Source organism: Musca autumnalis, unplaced genomic scaffold (genome assembly GCF_047663935.1).
Source record: "Musca autumnalis isolate F117 unplaced genomic scaffold, ASM4766393v1 scaffold_57, whole genome shotgun sequence".
In the NCBI taxonomy this organism is placed as follows: Eukaryota; Metazoa; Arthropoda; class Insecta; order Diptera; family Muscidae; genus Musca; species Musca autumnalis.
In genome coordinates this window covers 88,529-110,660 of record NW_027412166.1, presented here as the reverse complement: position 1 = coordinate 110,660, position 22,132 = coordinate 88,529, and positions in this window count along the sequence as shown.

Here is a 22,132-nt window from a genome sequence, read left to right as displayed (position 1 = left end):
AAATCAACATGGGTCCATTTTTTCCTATAGCTCCCATATAACGGTACCACCCGATTTCCGGTATTTTGCTTTTCAAATCTGGTAACTCATTTCCCACACAGTTGCAGTTGACCAATCGAACTAATACTTTGCAAACTTTTTAGATTTGGATGACAATACATGAATATGTAATCAAAACCAACATTGGTCCATTTTTACAGTGTTCAATTTTACATGCTTTTCAAATCGGGTAACTCATTTTTAAGACGGTTGTAATTGACCAAGCGAACTAAATCTTTCCACACTTTTCAGATATGAATGACAATACATGAATATGAAATCAAAACCAATATTGGTCCATTTTTTCCTGTAGCTCCCATCCAGCGGTACCACTCGATTTAAGGTATTTTATCGTCATTGTAAGCCCGTATTGTCTGCTTTTTGGTATAGCCCCCATATAGCGGTACCGCCCGATTTCAAGTGCTTTATGGATTTTATCTTCATTTTTATACCGAATTGCGTGTAACTTGCCATTTGGAGATCCCAGTGGTACAGAAATTTCTCCACCAAAAATTGCGACATAGGTCCAGGTGTTGGTATAGCCCCCATATTACGGCTCCACCCGATTTCAAGTGTTTTTGTCTTAATTTTTTTGCCGAAATCGCTGTAACTTTGATTTCGAGTTCCCAAATTCTCCATCAAAAATTGTGGACATAGGTACAGGTTTTGATATAGCCCCTATAAATGGTACCACCCAATTTCAGTCATTTTAAAGTTTGTATCTACATTTTCGGCCGAAATTTGTTATGGGTTTTTTTTTTTTTTTTTGAAAATTGAAAGAGCATGTTGAGAGGGGAGAGTTCAGAGGAGGTAGTTCGGCGGTGGTTCGGTGTAAGTTGTTAGGAGTTAAAGTGAATGTTGTCGGAAGTTCCGAGCAGTTTGTTTGAAAGTTCGGATGAGGTTGTCCGGAGGAGATTTTTCGGAAGTTGTTCGGAAGATCGGTGTAGGTTGTTCGAAGGGGTGGTGTTATGAAGGTGGATGTTAAGAACTTCACACCCCCCCCCCCCCCCCAACTTCCCCTTCTCAACTTGCCTTTTCCACATTCAGTCTAACTTGTTCACTACTACACACGTCCACACACACACACAAGCACACAAACGGCCAAAAATAAATACGTATTTCAAAATCTGACCCATGTACAATGTATTTACAAAAAAATTAAAAATAATTATAAAATTAATAAGTTTCAGTGTTCTATTTTTAAATGCACTGAAAACTAGAAAATAAGTATGTAATTAAAAAAATTAAGTAACAGTGTTTTATTTATAAATGCACATAAAAGTAGGAAATAATTTTGAAGATGGAATCTCTCAAATAAAACGCTTGTCGTTCAATATTATCACAAGTTTTAATTTAAATGCAAGCGTTTTATTTGAGAGATTCCATCTTCAAAATTATTTTCTACTTTTTTATATTTATATATTTTTTATATATTTATATATTTTTCAATAATAGGTATAATAATCGTTTTATATATATTTGTGGTAATATATGAAAAAATATGTTCTCTACTTACAAGCAGCCCATTAGGATAAGAACAATTGCCATTGTTGTAAAATTGCTCCGCTATGTTGTTTAGTTAATCTTTTGTTTTAGGTCCCTTTTCCGGTTGTTAAGCGGCGAAACGCTCCGATGGGTATAGGTTTTAAATCTTATTATTCTTTCAATATGTTCTTTAATGGATTTTCTTAATTTTCCTTCACTTTTTCTTTTTATTTTCAGATCTTTGTTTTTATTCAGTACGTTCTTTATTTGATTATTCTTATGCACATTTGTGTTTTTATACAGTACTTTCTTTATTTGATTATTTTTAACACATTTTTGTTTGTGTCACTTTTTCACTTTGCGTTATTTATATAGTCTTTTCACTTGCTTATCCTTTAAAGATATTCACTTGTTCTTCTCTTGTACTGTTTCACTTGTTCCTATACCGATCGTCCAACCGGTTAACCGACTGCGCCAGTTAGAATAGCGATCCGTTCCGAATTAAAAAAATATATTTGTTTTGGACGACTGTCCATCGATGTTGTTTATTACAAAGGTTCTAATTGAATGATTACAATTCATGCTAATATATGACTTATAGCTATGGTAGTAAATTGTATTTATGATTTTGTGTTATGTGGGAAATGCCTGTTCAGCGTATTTGTGGTAGGCATGTGTCGTTCAGCCGTGTGAATATGATTGGTTTTGCAATTTGGAGTTGTCATACGATACGACCGGTGGATGACCGTGTGAATATGCTCATCAGCATCTTTATGTCGGAGTGTGTTGGGTGGCCAACGTAACTCACGTGCATCGTAAAAATGACCATTAGCCTCAATATGTACTATGGCCGTGAAAAGTAAAGTGTCTCCGGGATGTTGATCTCTATTTCCACCATCCTGGAGAGTCAAAGTTGTAATATTTTCTTGTTCTTGATTTGTTGTAGACTGTATAAGGTATTGAGAGCAGCAGCACTGGTACTAGGGCGTGCTTCCTCTTGCATTGTAGTTTGTATTGCAGATAGGGTCTCCTTTCCCTGGAGTAACAAAGTATGGTGTTTTAAATTACAAGTTCTGCATCCAAAACGGCTTTTGCATTCTTTCACGCCGTGATTAGCAGATAAGCAATTATACCAAAGGTGTGAGATTTTCACAACATGAATCCGGTTATTCACGTTTTTAGCCAGAAATTGTGGGCAATCTCGTTTAAAATGATTAAAATCTTCCAAGCTAGCTCAAAACCATCATTGGTAAGAGGAACATGGCTTATTAATTCACTTGCTTCGCCAGAAGTCTTCTGAGTCAAATGAAAATATTTCTCGACATTACTCAATTTGGAGCCTTTTATGTAGATTGCGATAAATAAGTCACGGAAACTCGGCCAAGCCGTTTAGCCTCCCTTAAAAACGTTTGTGTCACATACTGTTAATCTTGAAATTGGTGTTGAATCAATTTGCTTCTGTGCCAACAGGGTCTCTCGTTTTATTTTCTCCTCTGATTTCTTTTGCTTGAGCGTCTGAATTTGTCCATTTACAACTGCAATCGCCTTCTTATTAATATCAATAGCCTCTAAGTAATGTTTCCTCAGCTGGTTTTTATCGATTGGTTTTTTCCCTCTTTTGGTTCATAATCGCGGCATTCAACATAAGCTTTCTTCACTTGGTCATAAAAAGAGTTAAGCTCCACTCGTGATGCTTCCAGTGTATGTATGTCGTCATCAGTGTTAGCAATACTTGAAATTGAAACGTAATCCTGCAAATCGTTAACGCAGTTTGCAAATTTTGAGCATTTAACTTTATCCATCCTTGATGTAGAGAGGGTCAGACTTTCGAACAAATTTTTGTTTTACAAGAGTTTGACAAAGTTGCCCTTTACGAGGACAAATTTTTATTTTAATTGGCTCTTAAAACAAATCAAAAATTTTGTCTTTGCAAAATCTTTGTTGTTACTTCCCAAATAAATTGATAGACGACAAGCGGATCAAATTTTGTGGAGAACCGTCGAGTCCACAAAAAGTTAAAATATTTCATAATGTTTACGCCGAGCGTAAAACTGTTTTAAATGTTTTAGCCACGTTTCCACAAGAGCAATAACATCAATGTCACATTGAGACGAAAATTCAAAAATTTGCTTAGATTTTGTACGCATGCCAGAAACATTCTGGTAATAAATTGATAATCCGCTATTGACGTCAGCTAGTTTTGTTGATTTTGGGTTAGGTTCCTCCGAAAATTTTTAAAGGGACAAACCGTAATGTCCGTAGGCCAAATCTTTGGATCCAAAATGTCGTTATAAAAACAGGAAGAAATGCCAAATTTAAAGTTAACCTTCTTCAAATTCGAAGTGTCAGCATCTTTTTTTAATAATTTAAAACATTGCATATGTTATTTCGCAATACTAGATTTCTTTGCCACATAATCAATAACTTGATCAGCAGAAACACTAGGCTTAAATGATGCCAAATGTATCCATTTTTTTGATTTAATAACATCTAACTCATTAGTTTCTGAGTTAGCACCAAAAGCAATTCTACGTCTTCTATGCCTACGCCTCTGAACATCAACCCAGTCATGGGTATTAGCTGCAGGTTGGACAGTTGAATCAAACCTGTCGTTGCTAGCATTATCAGTATCAGCATGACTTACAGTATTAGCATCTGTGTGTTGTGACGATAGCGACGAACAAGATAAAGGGGGTTATATTATTTTCTTGTTTTTATCATTAGTCTTTTGTTGTGTTTTAGATGTGGAATGCGATACAACAACAGCATAATGGTTACTTTGTTGTTTGTCTACTTCTTGATATTTTGCTTGACTCTCTTGTTTGCCGTCCTCCATAATCTTTTCTTTTAGCTCAGATAATTGAGCAGATATTGAACTTTTTATTAGCTCACGTAACTCTCTAACTTCACTAGACAATGAAGAGACATGAGAGATTAGGTTTGACGTAACTTTTAGGCAATCATTGCAATTGTATACAATGTTAGGATTTTGTAAAAACAGTTCACCGAATTTATCTTAAATTTTTGCACAAATTAGATGGTATCTTGCTCTGCATAAATGGCAGGCAATAAACTTAGATTTTAGCGCACAAAGTGTTTGCAGGAGGATCCATTACACACGACCGATTAAGAATGCAGTCAGTCAGAGATTAAAATTACTGTGCCCTGAGTCGACGTCCATGGGTTCTGGTTTCCCAGAGTATTTGATTTTACTCATACCAGTGCTTGTATCCTTGTTAAGGGCATTAAAATTCTTATTTTGATTGAAATTATTATTCCATTTCATATTTTGGAATCCTGTTCCTGGTTGTCTATATTGGGTATTGTAATTTGGTTGGTATGGTTGTCCACGACAGTTAAATTTCCTATAGTTTGGCCCAAAAGTCCAAAATATGTTTTGTTCTTTTAGACAGAGTGGCAGAGCTGAGAGTAACGATTCGGGTCTCATTGCCCTAATCGTTGCTCCTAAAGGTTCGTTTAGGCCAGTGAGAAATGTATTTCAGCATAGAGTTCTTTTTTGGCTGTAATAATCCGTTTCATGGATCAGGACATTGTTATGGAGTGTCGATTGTATTTCTACAATCAGACTATAATATTTTTCAACATTTCCAAATTATTTAAGATTATTTAATAAGACAAATTTCGGTTCTCTTGTCTGAATAATGTAAGATAAGATTTTTCTTTATTTCATCCCAGACTAATGGTGTTCCGTGCATATTAAGTATTTCATTTGCCTCTCCTTCGATCTTATTTCTTATAGTTCTTAACAAAATCTTAGCACTCGGTGTGCAGTCGATGTCCCTAAGGTGTAATAAAATTTCTTCGACATTATTAAGAAACTCGTATAGGAGTCGATGGTTCCCATCGAACCGTGGAAGGTCCTTTATCGCATCCGGTATGCGTAAGGAGTTGAAAACATCTACACTGTTGCAGCTACTGTTACTACCACTTGCGGAATTCATTTTTAATGTATTGTTTGGAATCGAATACGGATGATATTTTAATGAAGGTTTTTCTTATTTTTTTAGCATTAAATATATATTTTCACAAACGCAGAATCCTGTTTTTCTCTTTTTACAGTGTTTTATTTAACTTGCCTTGGTGTGTGTTTAGTTCAAATCTGGTAACTCATTTTTAACACGGTTGCAGTTGACCAATCGATCTAAAACTTTGCACACTTCACAGATTTGGAAGACAATACACGAATATGAAATCAAAACCAATATTGGTCCATTTTTACACTGTTTTACAATGTTTTATCTAATTTGCTTTTCAAATCTGGTAACTAATTTTTCACACAGTTGCAGTTTACCAATCGAACTTAAAATTTGCACACATTTCAGAATTGGATGACAATACATGAATATGAAATCAAAACCAATATTGGACCATTCTTACAGTGTTTTTACGGTGTCTAATTTAACCCCCTTTTCAAATCTGGTAACTGATTTTTAAAGCGGTTGCAATTGACCAATCGAAGTAAAACTTTGCACACTTTTCAGATTTAGATGACAATACGTGAATATGAAACCAAAATCAACATGGGTCCATTTTTTCCTATAGCTCCCATATAACAGTACCACCCGATTTCCGGTATTTTGCTTTTCAAATCTGGTAACTCATTTCCCACACAGTTGCAGTTGACCAATCGAACTAATACTTTGCAAACTTTTTAGATTTGGATGACAATACATGAATATGTAATCAAAACCAACATTGGTCCATTTTTACAGTGTTGTACAGTGTTCAATTTTACATGCTTTTCAAATCGGGTAACTCATTTTTAAGACGGTTGTAATTGACCAAGCGAACTAAATCTTTCCACACTTTTCAGATATGAATGACAATACATGAATATGAAATCAAAACCAATATTGGTCCATTTTTTCCTGTAGCTCCCATCCAGCGGTTCCACTCGATTTAAGGTATTTTATCGTCATTGTAAGCCCGTATTGTCTGCTTTTTGGTATAGCCCCCATATAGCGGTACCGCCCGATTTCAAGTGCTTTATGGATTTTATCTTCATTTTTATACCGAATTGCGTGTAACTTGCCATTTGGAGATCCCAGTGGTACAGAAATTTCTCCACCAAAAATTGCGACATAGGTCCAGGTGTTGGTATAGCCCCCATATTACGGCTCCACCCGATTTCAAGTGTTTTTGTCTTAATTTTTTTGCCGAAATCGCTGTAACTTTGATTTCGAGTTCCCAAATTCTCCATCAAAAATTGTGGACATAGGTCCAGGTTTTGATATAGCCCCAATAAATGGTACCACCCAATTTCAGTCATTTTAAAGTTTGTATCTACATTTTCGGCCGAAATTGGTTATGGGTTTTTTTTTTTTTTTTGAAAATTGAAAGAGCATGTTGAGAGGGGAGAGTTCAGAGGAGGTAGTTCGGCGGTGGTTTTTCGGTGGTTCGGTGTAAGTTGTTAGGAGTTAAAGTGAATGTTGTCGGAAGTTCCGAGCAGTTTGTTTGAAAGTTCGGATGAGGTTGTCCGGAGGAGATTTTTCGGAAGTTGTTCGGAAGATCGGTGTAGGTTGTTCGAAGGGGTGGTGTTATGAAGGTGGATGTTAAGAACTTCACACCCCCACCCCCCCCCCCCAACTTCCCCTTCTCAACTTGCCTTTTCCACATTCAGTCTAACTTGTTCACTACTACACACGTCCACACACACACACAAGCACACAAACGGCCAAAAATAAATACTTATTTCAAAATCTGACCCATGTACAATGTATTTACAAAAAAATTAAAAATAATTATAAAATTAATAAGTTTCAGTGTTCTATTTTTAAATGCACTGAAAACTAGAAAATAAGTTTGTAATTAAAAAAATTAAGTAACAGTGTTTTATTTATAAATGCACTTAAAAGTAGGAAATAATTTTGAAGATGGAATCTCTCAAATAAAACGCTTGTCGTTCAATATTATCACAAGTTTTAATTTAAATGCAAGCGTTTTATTTGAGAGATTCCATCTTCAAAATTATTTTCTACTTTTTTATATTTATATATTTTTTATATATTTATATATTTTTCAATAATAGGTATAATAATCGTTTTATATATGTTTGTGGTAATATATGAAAAAATATGTTCTCTACTTACAAGCAGCCCATTAGGATAAGAACAATTGCCATTGTTGTAAAACTGCTCCGCTATGTTGTTTAGTTAATCTTTTGTTTTAGGTCCCTTTTCCGGTTGTTAAGCGGCGAAAAGCTCCGATGGGTATAGATTTTAAATCTTATTATTCTTTCAATATCTCCTTTAATGGATTTTCTTAATTTTCCTTCACTTTTTCTTTTTATTTTCAGATCTTTGTTTTTATTCAGTACGTTATTTATTTGATTATTCTTATGTACATTTTTGTTTTTATTCAGTACTTTCTTTATTTGATTATTCTTTAACACATTTTTGTTTGTGTCACCTTTTCACTTTGTGTTATTTATATAGTCTTTTCACTTGCTTATCCTTTAAGGATATTCACTTGTTCTTCTCTTGTACTGTTTTACTTGTTCCTATACCGATCGTCGAACCGGTTTACCGACTGCGCCAGTTAGAATAGCGATCCGTTCCGAATTAAAAAAATATATATGGGGATTTCTGAGTGAAATCGGACACTTTTTCAAGATGAGGTTTTTGATTTCCTTTATATTTTGCTGTCTCGATGCTGCTGATTAACAAAACATTTTAGTATATTTTCAAATTTTTATTTGACTAACGGTTCCAGAGATTTCGCGCCTAGAAAAAGTCAAATTCTGTAAAAACTACATGCAAAGAAATACTCATAACTTCTTTAATATTGGTCCAAATTGGACCATCTTTTTTTTGATTTGTTTGTTTTTTTATCAGCTATCGAAAGAAATATTTAAAAGAAAAATGCACAGTGGGCTTCAATGCAATTTTCGGGATTTAATATTTAAAATCAATTTTTAAAGATGATTGCACCCTTCGATTTTTTCAAAAAAAAATTATGTTAAACTACAATCAATTACAAAAATTTTAAGCCTTATGTGGTAATGGGATTCGGACGATTACTATTTTTTCTGAATTTTTTAAAATGTGTCAATACAATTTTTCCTTTATACCTTTGTCCAAAATTTATTATTTTATTAAAAAAATTAAAAATTTCATTTATAAATATTTGTTTTGATTTTATATTTATGAATTTATCTCAAACATCTTAAAAACTGCGTCATTTTTCGATTTTGAAAATGCATCAGCGAAAATTCCATTAAAGTCCACTGTGGATTTTTTTCTATTTTTTATGATAAATATATAATATATAATGATAAATATGTACTCTTAGCTTCAAAAATACAGGAAATACAAATTTTGGACAAAGGTATTAAGGAAATATTGTATTGACAAATTTTAAAAAATTCAGAAAAAATAGTAATTGTCCGAATCCCATTACCAAATAGGGCTTAAAATTTTTGTAATTGAACGTAGTTTAACATAAATTTTTTTTGAAAAAATCGAAGGGTGCAATCATGTTTAAAAATTGATTTTAAATATTAAATCCCAAAAATTGCATTGAAGCCCACTGTGCACTCTTATTTTAAATATTTCTTTCGATAGCTGATAAAAAAACAAACAAATCAAAAAAAAAGATGGTCCCATTTGGACCAATATTAAAGAAGTTATGATTATTTATTTGAACATAGTTCTTTAAAAATTCGATAATTTCAATAGGCGATATCTCTGTACCGTTGGTCAAAAAATAATTTTAAAATATACTAAAATGTTCTGTTGGCTAGGAGCATAAATTGAACCAAAAACAATTGAAATCAAAAATTACTTTTCTCCGAACTGTCCGATTTCACTTGGAATTCCCCATATATTTGTTTTGGACGACTATCCATCGATGTTGTTTATTACAAAGGTTCTAATTGAATGATTACAATTCATGTTAGTATATATGATTTATAGCTATGGTAGTAAATTGTATTTATGATTATGTGTTATGTGGGAAATGTCTGTTCAGCGTATTTGTGGTAGGCATGTGTTGTTCAGCCGTGTGAATATGATTGGTTTTGCAATTTGGAGTTGTCATACGATACGACCGGTGGATGGCCGTGTGAATATGCTCATCAGCATCTTTATGTTGGCGTGTGTTGGGTGGCCAACGTAACTCACGTACATCATAAAAATGACCATTAGCCTCAATTTGTACTATAGCTGTGAAGAGTAAAGTGTCTCCGGGATATTTATCTCTTTTTCCACCATCCTGGAGAGTCAAAGTTGTAATATTTTCTTGTTCTTGATTTGTTGTGGACTGTATAAGTGTAGTGAGAGCAGCAGCACTGGTACTAGGTCGTGCTTCCTCTTGCACTGTAGTTTGTATTGCAGATAGGGTCTCCTTTCCCTTGTATGGTGTTTTAAATTACAAGGTCTGCATCCAAAACGGCTTTTGCATTCTTTCATGCCGTGATTAGCAGATAAGCAATTATAGCAAAGGTGTGAGATTTTCACAACATAATAATCGCTTTATATATGTATGTGGTAATATGAAAAAATATGTTCTCTACTTACAAGCAGCCCATTAGGATAAGAACAATTGCCATTGTTGTAAAATTGCTCCGCTATGTTGTTTAGTTAATCTTTTGTTTTAGGTCCCTTTTCCGGTTGTTAAGCGGCGAAACGCTCCGATGGGTATAGGTTTTAAATCTTATTATTCTTTCAATATGTTCTTTAATGGATTTTCTTAATTTTCCTTCACTTTTTCTTTTTATTTTCAGATCTTTGTTTTTATTCAGTACGTTCTTTATTTGATTATTCTTATGCACATTTGTGTTTTTATACAGTACTTTCTTTATTTGATTATTTTTAACACATTTTTGTTTGTGTCACTTTTTCACTTTGCGTTATTTATATAGTCTTTTCACTTGCTTATCCTTTAAAGATATTCACTTGTTCTTCTCTTGTACTGTTTCACTTGTTCCTATACCGATCGTCCAACCGGTTAACCGACTGCGCCAGTTAGAATAGCGATCCGTTCCGAATTAAAAAAATATATTTGTTTTGGACGACTGTCCATCGATGTTGTTTATTACAAAGGTTCTAATTGAATGATTACAATTCATGCTAATATATGACTTATAGCTATGGTAGTAAATTGTATTTATGATTTTGTGTTATGTGGGAAATGCCTGTTCAGCGTATTTGTGGTAGGCATGTGTCGTTCAGCCGTGTGAATATGATTGGTTTTGCAATTTGGAGTTGTCATACGATACGACCGGTGGATGACCGTGTGAATATGCTCATCAGCATCTTTATGTCGGAGTGTGTTGGGTGGCCAACGTAACTCACGTGCATCGTAAAAATGACCATTAGCCTCAATATGTACTATGGCCGTGAAAAGTAAAGTGTCTCCGGGATGTTGATCTCTATTTCCACCATCCTGGAGAGTCAAAGTTGTAATATTTTCTTGTTCTTGATTTGTTGTAGACTGTATAAGGTATTGAGAGCAGCAGCACTGGTACTAGGGCGTGCTTCCTCTTGCATTGTAGTTTGTATTGCAGATAGGGTCTCCTTTCCCTGGAGTAACAAAGTATGGTGTTTTAAATTACAAGTTCTGCATCCAAAACGGCTTTTGCATTCTTTCACGCCGTGATTAGCAGATAAGCAATTATACCAAAGGTGTGAGATTTTCACAACATGAATCCGGTTATTCACGTTTTTAGCCAGAAATTGTGGGCAATCTCGTTTAAAATGATTAAAATCTTCCAAGCTGGCTCAAAACCATCATTGGTAAGAGGAACATGGCTTATTAATTCACTTGCTTCGCCAGAAGTCTTCTGAGTCAAATGAAAATATTTCTCGACATTACTCAATTTGGAGCCTTTTATGTAGATTGCGATAAATAAGTCACGGAAACTCGGCCAAGCCGTTTAGCCTCCCTTAAAAACGTTTGTGTCACATACTGTTAATCTTGAAATTGGTGTTGAATCAATTTGCTTCTGTGCCAACAGGGTCTCTCGTTTTATTTTCTCCTCTGATTTCTTTTGCTTGAGCGTCTGAATTTGTCCATTTACAACTGCAATCGCCTTCTTATTAATATCAATAGCCTCTAAGTAATGTTTCCTCAGCTGGTTTTTATCGATTGGTTTTTTCCCTCTTTTGGTTCATAATCGCGGCATTCAACATAAGCTTTCTTCACTTGGTCATAAAAAGAGTTAAGCTCCACTCGTGATGCTTCCAGTGTATGTATGTCGTCATCAGTGTTAGCAATACTTGAAATTGAAACGTAATCCTGCAAATCGTTAACGCAGTTTGCAAATTTTGAGCATTTAACTTTATCCATCCTTGATGTAGAGAGGGTCAGACTTTCGAACAAATTTTTGTTTTACAAGAGTTTGACAAAGTTGCCCTTTACGAGGACAAATTTTTATTTTAATTGGGTCTTAAAACAAATCAAAAATTTTGTCTTTGCAAAATCTTTGTTGTTACTTCCCAAATAAATTGATAGACGACAAGCGGATCAAATTTTGTGGAGAACCGTCGAGTCCACAAAAAGTTAAAATATTTCATAATGTTTACGCCGAGCGTAAAACTGTTTTAAATGTTTTAGCCACGTTTCCACAAGAGCAATAACATCAATGTCACATTGAGACGAAAATTCAAAAATTTGCTTAGATTTTGTACGCATGCCAGAAACATTCTGGTAATAAATTGATAATCCGCTATTGACGTCAGCTAGTTTTGTTGATTTTGGGTTAGGTTCCTCCGAAAATTTTTAAAGGGACAAACCGTAATGTCCGTCGGCCAAATCTTTGGATCCAAAATGTCGTTATAAAAACAGGAAGAAATGCCAAATTTAAAGTTAACCATCTTCAAATTCGAAGTGTCAGCATCTTTTTTTAATAATTTAAAACATTGCATATGTTCTTTCGCAATACTAGATTTCTTTGCCACATAATCAATAACTTGATCAGCAGAAACACTAGGCTTAAATGATGCCAAATGTATCCATTTTTTTTTTTTTTTGATTTAATAACATCTAACTCATTAGTTTCTGAGTTAGCACCAAAAGCAATTCTACGTCTTCTATGCCTACGCCTCTGAACATCAACCCAGTCATGGGTATTAGCTGCAGGTTGGACAGTTGAATCAAACCTGTCGTTGCTAGCATTATCAGTATCAGCATGACTTACAGTATTAGCATCTGTGTGTTGTGACGATAGCGACGAACAAGATAAAGGGGGTTATATTATTTTCTTGTTTTTATCATTAGTCTTTTGTTGTGTTTTAGATGTGGAATGCGATACAACAACAGCACTTCTTGATGTTTTGCTTGACTCTCTTGTTTGCCGTCCTCCATAATCTTTTCTTTTAGCTCAGATAATTGAGCAGATATTGAACTTTTTATTAGCTCACGTAACTCTCTAACTTCACTAGACAATGAAGAGACATGAGAGATTAGGTTTGACGTAACTTTTAGGCAATCATTGCAATTGTATACAATGTTAGGATTTTGTAAAAACAGTTCACCGAATTTATCTTAAATTTTTGCACAAATTAGATGGTATCTTGCTCTGCATAAATGGCAGGCAATAAACTTAGATTTTAGCGCACAAAGTGTTTGCAGGAGGATCCATTACACACGACCGATTAAGAATGCAGTCAGTCAGAGATTAAAATTACTGTGCCCTGAGTCGACGTCCATGGGTTCTGGTTTCCCAGAGTATTTGATTTTACTCATCCCAGTGCTTGTATCCTTGTTAAGGGCATTAAAATTCTTATTTTGATTGAAATTATTATTCCATTTCATATTTTGGAATCCTGTTCCTGGTTGTCTATATTGGGTATTGTAATTTGGTTGGTATGGTTGTCCACTACAGTTAAATTTCCTATAGTTTGGCCCAAAAGTCCAAAATATGTTTTGTTCTTTTAGGCAGAGCTGAGGGTAACGATTCGGGTCTCATTGCCCTAATCGTTGCTCCTAAAGGTTCGTTTAGGCCAGTGAGAAATGTATTTCAGCATAGAGTTCTTTTTTGGCTGTAATAATCCGTTTCATGGATCAGGACATTGTTATGGAGTGTCGATTGTATTTCTACAATCAGACTATAATATTTTTCAACATTTCCAAATTATGTGGGAAATGTCTGTTCAGCGTATTTGTGGTAGGCATGTGTTGTTCAGCCGTGTGAATATGATTGGTTTTGCAATTTGGAGTTGTCATACGATACGACCGGTGGATGGCCGTGTGAATATGCTCATCAGCATCTTTATGTTGGCGTGTGTTGGGTGGCCAACGTAACTCACGTGCATCATAAAAATGACCATTAGCCTCAATTTGTACTATAGCTGTGAAGAGTAAAGTGTCTCCGGGATATTTATCTCTTTTTCCACCATCCTGGAGAGTCAAAGTTGTAATATTTTCTTGTTCTTGATTTGTTGTGGACTGTATAAGTGTAGTGAGAGCAGCAGCACTGGTACTAGGTCGTGCTTCCTCTTGCACTGTAGTTTGTATTGCAGATAGGGTCTCCTTTCCCTTGTATGGTGTTTTAAATTACAAGGTCTGCATCCAAAACGGCTTTTGCATTCTTTCATGCCGTGATTAGCAGATAAGCAATTATAGCAAAGGTGTGAGATTTTCACAACATAATAATCGCTTTATATATGTATGTGGTAATATGAAAAAATATGTTCTCTACTTACAAGCAGCCCATTAGGATAAGAACAATTGCCATTGTTGTAAAATTGCTCCGCTATCTTGTTTAGTTAATCTTTTGTTTTAGGTTCTTTTTCCGGTTGTTAAACGGCGAAACGCTCCGATGGGTATAGGTTCTAAATCTTATTATTCTTTCAATATGTTCTTTAATGGATTTTCTTAATTTTCCTTCACTTTTTCTTTTTATTTTCAGATCTTTGTTTTTATTCAGTACTTTCTTTATTTGATTATTCTTATGCACATTTTTGTTTTTATACAGTACTTTCTTTATTTGATTATTCTTTAACACATTTTTGTTTGTGTCACTTTTTCACTTTGCGTTATTTATATAGTCTTTTCACTTGCTTATCCTTTAAAGATATTCACTTGTTCTTCTCTTGTACTGTTTCACTTGTTCCTATACCGATCGTCCAACCGGTTAACCGACTGCGCCAGTTAGAATAGCGATCCGTTCCGAATTAAAAAAAATATATTTGTTTTGGACGACTGTCCATCGATGTTGTTTATTACAAAGGTTCTAATTGAATGATTACAATTCATGCTAATATATGACTTATAGCTATGGTAGTAAATTGTATTTATGATTTTGTGTTATGTGGGAAATGCCTGTTCAGCGTATTTGTGGTAGGCATGTGTCGTTCAGCCGTGTGAATATGATTGGTTTTGCAATTTGGAGTTGTCATACGATACGACCGGTGGATGGCCGTGTGAATATGCTCATCAGCATCTTTATGTCGGAGTGTGTTGGGTGGCCAACGTAACTCACGTGCATCGTAAAAATGACCATTAGCCTCAATATGTACTATGGCTGTGAAAAGTAAAGTGTCTCCGGGATGTTGATCTCTATTTCCACCATCCTGGAGAGTCAAAGTTGTAATATTTTCTTGTTCTTGATTTGTTGTAGACTGTATAAGGTATTGAGAGCAGCAGCACTGGTACTAGGGCGTGCTTCCTCTTGCATTGTAGTTTGTGTTGCAGATAGGGTCTCCTTTCCCTGGAGTAACAAAGTATGGTGTTTTAAATTACAAGTTCTGTATCCAAAACGGCTTTTGCATTCTTTCACGCCGTGATTAGCAGATAAGCAATTATACCAAAGGTGTGAGATTTTCACAACATGAATCCGGTTATTCACGTTTTTAGCCAGAAATTGTGGGCAATCTCGTTTAAAATGATTAAAATCTTCCAAGCTAGCTCAAAACCATCATTGGTAAGAGGAACATGGCTTATTAATTCACTTGCTTCGCCAGAAGTCTTCTGAGTCAAATGAAAATATTTCTCGACATTACTCAATTTGGAGCCTTTTATGTAGATTGCGATAAATAAGTCACGGAAACTCGGCCAAGCCGTTTAGCCTCCCTTAAAAACGTTTGTGTCACATACTGTTAATCTTGAAATTGGTGTTGAATCAATTTGCTTCTGTGCCAACAGGGTCTCTCGTTTTATTTTCTCCTCTGATTTCTTTTGCTTGAGCGTCTGAATTTGTCCATTTACAACTGCAATCGCCTTCTTATTAATATCAATAGCCTCTAAGTAATGTTTCCTCAGCTGGTTTTTATCGATTGGTTTTTTCCCTCTTTTGGTTCATAATCGCGGCATTCAACATAAGCTTTCTTCACTTGGTCATAAAAAGAGTTAAGCTCCACTCGTGATGCTTCCAGTGTACGTATGTCGTCATCAGAGTTAGCAATACTTGAAATTGAAACGTAATCCTGCAAATCGTTAACGCAGTTTGCAAATTTTGAGCATTTAACTTTATCCATCCTTGATGTAGAGAGGGTCAGACTTTCGAACAAATTTTTGTTTTACAAGAGTTTGACAAAGTTGCCCTTTACGAGGACAAATTTTTATTTTAATTGGGTCTTAAAACAAATCAAAAATTTTGTCTTTGCAAAATCTTTGTTGTTACTTCCCAAATAAATTGATAGACGACAAGCGGATCAAATTTTGTGGAGAACCGTCGAGTCCACAAAAAGTTAAAATATTTCATAATGTTTACGCCGAGCGTAAAACTGTTTTAAATGTTTTAGCCACGTTTCCACAAGAGCAATAACATCAATGTCACATTGAGACGAAAATTCAAAAATTTGCTTAGATTTTGTACGCATGCCAAAAACATTCTGGTAATAAATTGATAATCCGCTATTGACGTCAGCTAGTTTTGTTGATTTTGGGTTAGGTTCCTCCGAAAATTTTTAAAGGGACAAACCGTAATGTCCGTAGGCCAAATCTTTGGATCCAAAATGTCGTTATAAAAACAGGAAGAAATGCCAAATTTAAAGTAACCTTCTTCAAATTCGAAGTGTCAGCATCTTTTTTTAATAATTTAAAACATTGCATATGTTCTTTCGCAATACTAGATTTCTTTGCCACATAATCAATAACTTGATCAGCAGAAACACTAGGCTTAAATGATGCCAAATGTATCCATTTTTTTTTTTTTGATTTAATAACATCTAACTCATTAGTTTCTGAGTTAGCACCAAAAGCAATTCTACGTCTTCTATGCCTACGCCTCTGAACATCAACCCAGTCATGGGTATTAGCTGCAGGTTGGACAGTTGAATCAAACCTGTCGTTGCTAGCATTATCAGTATCAGCATGACTTACAGTATTAGCATCTGTGTGTTGTGACGATAGCGACGAACAAGATAAAGGGGGTTATATTATTTTCTTGTTTTTATCATTAGTCTTTTGTTGTGTTTTAGATGTGGAATGCGATACAACAACAGCATAATGGTTACTTTGTTGTTTGTCTACTTCTTGATGTTTTGCTTGACTCTCTTGTTTGCCGTCCTCCATAATCTTTTCTTTTAGCTCAGATAATTGAGCAGATATTGAACTTTTTATTAGCTCACGTAACTCTCTAACTTCACTAGACAATGAAGAGACATGAGAGATTAGGTTTGACGTGCAATTGCAATTGTATACAATGTTAGGATTTTGTAAAAACAGTTCACCGAATTTATCTTAAATTTTTGCACAAATTAGATGGTATCTTGCTCTGCATAAATGGCAGGCAATAAACTTAGATTTTAGCGCACAAAGTGTTTGCAGGAGGATCCATTACACACGACCGATTAAGAATGCAGTCAGTCAGAGATTAAAATTACTGTGCCCTGAGTCGACGTCCATGGGTTCTGGTTTCCCAGAGTATTTGATTTTACTCATCCCAGTGCTTGTATCCTTGTTAAGGGCATTAAAATTCTTATTTTGATTGCAATTATTATTCCATTTCATATTTTGGAATCCTGTTCCTGGTTGTCTATATTGGGTATTGTAATTTGGTTGGTATGGTTGTCCACGACAGTTAAATTTCCTATAGTTTGGCCCAAAAGTCCAAAATATGTTTTGTTCTTTTAGACAGAGTGGCAGAGCTGAGGGTAACGATTCGGGTCTCATTGCCCTAATCGTTGCTCCTAAAGGTTCGTTTAGGCCAGTGAGAAATGTATTTCAGCATAGAGTTCTTTTTTGGCTGTAATAATCCGTTTCATGGATCAGGACATTGTTATGGAGTGTCGATTGTATTTCTACAATCAGACTATTATATTTTTCAACATTTCCAAATTATTTAAGATTATTTAATAAGACAAATTTCGGTTCTCTTGTCTGAATAATGTAAGATAAGATTTTTCTTTATTTCATCCCAGACTAATGGTGTTCCGTGCATATTAAGTATTTCATTTGCCTCTCCTTCGATCTTATTTCTTATAGTTCTTAACAAAATCTTAGCACTCGGTGTGCAGTCGATGTCCCTAAGGTGTAATAAAATTTCTTCGACATTATTAAGAAACTCGTATAGGAGTCGATGGTTCCCATCGAACCGTGGAAGGTCCTTGATCGCATCCGGTATGCGTAAGGAGTTGAAAACATCTACACTGTTGCAGCTACTGTTACTACCACTTGCGGAATTCATTTTTAATGTATTGTTTGGAATCGAATGCGGATGATATTTTAATGAAGGTTTTTCTTATTTTTTAGCATTAAATATATATTTTCACAAACGCAGAATCCTGTTTTTCTCTTTTTACAGTGTTTTATTTAACTTGCCTTGGTGTGTGTTTAGTTCAAATCTGGTAACTAATTTTTAACACGGTTGCAGTTGACCAATCGATCTAAAACTTTGCACACTTCACAGATTTGGAAGACAATACACGAATATGAAATCAAAACCAATATTGGTCCATTTTTACACTGTTTTACAATGTTTTATCTAATTTGCTTTTCAAATCTGGTAACTAATTTTTCACACAGTTGCAGTTGACCAATCGAACTTAAAATTTGCACACATTTCAGAATTGGATGACAATACATGAATATGAAATCAAAACCAATATTGGACCATTCTTACAGTGTTCTTACGGTGTCTAATTTAACCCCCTTTTCAAATCTGGTAACTGATTTTTAAAGCGGTTGCAATTGACCAATCGAAGTAAAACTTTGCACACTTTTCAGATTTAGATGACAATACGTGAATATGAAACCAAAATCAACATGGGTCCATTTTTTCCTATAGCTCCCATATAACGGTACCACCCGATTTCCGGTATTTTGCTTTTCAAATCTGGTAACTCATTTCCCACACAGTTGCAGTTGACCAATCGAACTAATACTTTGCAAACTTTTTAGATTTGGATGACAATACATGAATATGTAATCAAAACGAACATTGGTCCATTTTTACAGTGTTGTACAGTGTTCAATTTTACATGCTTTTCAAATCGGGTAACTCATTTTTAAGACGGTTGTAATTGACCAAGCGAACTAAATCTTTCCACACTTTTCAGATATGAATGGCAATACATGAATATGGAATCAAAACCAATATTGGTCCATTTTTTCCTGTAGCTCCCATCCAGCGGTACCACTCGATTTAAGGTATTTTATCGTCATTGTAAGCCCGTATTGTCTGCTTTTTGGTATAGCCCCCATATAGCGGTACCGCCCGATTTCAAGTGCTTTATGGATTTTATCTTCATTTTTATACCGAATTGCGTGTAACTTGCCATTTGGAGATCCCAGTGGTACAGAAATTTCTCCACCAAAAATTGCGACATAGGTCCAGGTGTTGGTATAGCCCCCATATTACGGCTCCACCCGATTTCAAGTGTTTTTGTCTTAATTTTTTTGCCGAAATCGCTGTAACTTTGATTTCGAGTTCCCAAATTCTCCATCAAAAATTGTGGACATAGGTCCAGGTTTTGATATAGCCCCTATAAATGGTACCACCCAATTTCAGTCATTTAAAAGTTTTTATCTACATTTTCGGCCGAAATTGGTTATGGTTTTTTTTTTTTTTTTTTGAAAATTGAAAGAGCATGTTGAGAGGGGAGAGTTCAGAGGAGGTAGTTCGGCGGTGGTTTTTCGGTGGTTCGGTGTAAGTTGTTAGGAGTTAAAGTGAATGTTGTCGGAAGTTCCGAGCAGTTTGTTTGAAAGTTCGGATGAGGTTGTCCGGAGGAGATTTTTCGGAAGTTGTTCGGAAGATCGGTGTAGGTTGTTCGAAGGGGTGGTGTTATGAAGGTGGATGTTAAGAACTTGCCGTTCAATATTATCACAAGTTTTAATTTAAATGCAAGCGTTTTATTTGAGAGATTCCATCTTCAAAATTATTTTCTACTTTTTTATATTTATATATTTTTTATATATTTATATATTTTTCAATAATAGGTATAATAATCGTTTTATATATGTATGTGGTAATATATGAAAAAATATGTTCTCTACTTACAAGCAGCCCATTAGGATAAGAACAATTGCCATTGTTGTAAAATTGCTCCGCTATGTTGTTTAGTTAATCTTTTGTTTTAGGTCCCTTTTCCGGTTGTTAAGCGGCGAAACGCTCCGATGGGTATAGATTTTAAATCTTATTATTCTTTCAATATCTCCTTAAATGGATTTTCTTAATTTTCCTTCACTTTTTCTTTTTATTTTCAGATCTTTGTTTTTATTCAGTACGTTCTTTATTTGATTATTCTTATGCACATTTTTGTTTTTATACTGTACTTTCTTTATTTGATTATTCTTTAACACATTTTTGTTTGTGTCACTTTTTCACTTTGCGTTATTTATATAGTCTTTTCACTTGCTTATCCTTTAAAGATATTCACTTGTTCTTCTCTTGTACTGTTTCACTTGTTCCTATACCGATCGTCCAACCGGTTAACCGACTGCGCCAGTTAGAATAGCGATCCGTTCCGAATTAAAAAAAATATATTTGTTTTGGACGACTGTCCATCGATGTTGTTTATTACAAAGGTTCTAATTGAATGATTACAATTCATGCTAATATATGACTTATAGCTATGGTAGTAAATTGTATTTATGATTATGTGTTATGTGGGAAATGCCTGTTCAGCGTATTTGTGGTAGGCATGTGTCGTTCAGCCGTGTGAATATGATTGGTTTTGCAATTTGGAGTTGTCATACGATACGACCGGTGGATGGCCGTGTGAATATGCTCATCAGCATCTTTATGTCGGAGTGTGTTGGGTGGCCAACGTAACTCACGTGCATCGTAAAAATGACCATTAGCCTCAATATGTACTATGGCTGTGAAAAGTAAAGTGTCTCCGGGATGTTGATCTCTATTTCCACCATCCTGGAGAGTCAAAGTTGTAATATTTTCTTGTTCTTGATTTGTTGTAGACTGTATAAGGTATTGAGAGCAGCAGCACTGGTACTAGGGCGTGCTTCCTCTTGCATTGTAGTTTGTATTGCAGATAGGGTCTCCTTTCCCTGGAGTAACAAAGTATGGTGTTTTAAATTACAAGTTCTGCATCCAAAACGGCTTTTGCATTCTTTCACGCCGTGATTAGCAGATAAGCAATTATACCAAAGGTGTGAGATTTTCACAACATGAATCCGGTTATTCACGTTTTTAGCCAGAAATTGTGGGCAATCTCGTTTAAAATGATTAAAATCTTCCAAGCTAGCTCAAAACCATCATTGGTAAGAGGAACATGGCTTATTAATTCACTTGCTTCGCCAGAAGTCTTCTGAGTCAAATGAAAATATTTCTCGACATTACTCAATTTGGAGCCTTTTATGTAGATTGCAATAAATAAGTCACGGAAACTCGGCCAAGCCGTTTAGCCTACCTTAAAAACGTTTGTGTCACATACTGTTAATCTTGAAATTGGTGTTGAATCAATTTGCTTCTGTGCCAACAGGGTCTCTCGTTTTATTTTCTCCTCTGATTTCTTTCGATTGGTTTTTTCCCTCTTTTGGTTCATAATCGCGGCATTCAACATAAGCTTTCTTCACTTGGTCGTAAAAAGAGTTAAGCTCCACTCGTGATGCTTCCAGTGTATGTATGTCGTCATCAGTGTTAGCAATACTTGAAATTGAAACGTAATCCTGCAAATCGTTAACGTAGTTTGCAAATTTTGAGCATTTAACTTTATCCATCCTTGATGTAGAGAGGGTCAGACTTTCGAACAAATTTTTGTTTTACAAGAGTTTGACAAAGTTGCCCTTTACGAGGACAAATTTTTATTTTAATTGGGTCTTAAAACAAATCAAAAATTTTGTCTTTGCAAAATCTTTGTTGTTACTTCCCAAATAAATTGATAGACGACAAGCGGATCAAATTTTGTGGAGAACCGTCGAGTCCACAAAAAGTTAAAATATTTCATAATGTTTACGCCGAGCGTAAAACTGTTTTAAATGTTCATTTAAAGTCTTAGCATAAAAATCCCCAAATACATCTTCGTGTAAAAACGCAATGAATCGTATTAAAAGTAACCAAATACTTTTAGTACAATTCATTTTAGATACTAGCCATCTTGCAAATTTTCATTTCCGTAAAAATAAATTTTTATACTTCTTCTTGAGCAACATCTTGAAATCTACTGACGTATTTCAAGGAGGTAACATATTGTTCCGAATAAAATTCACAAACTCCAACGAATTGAGATCTGTGTGTCATTCTTAT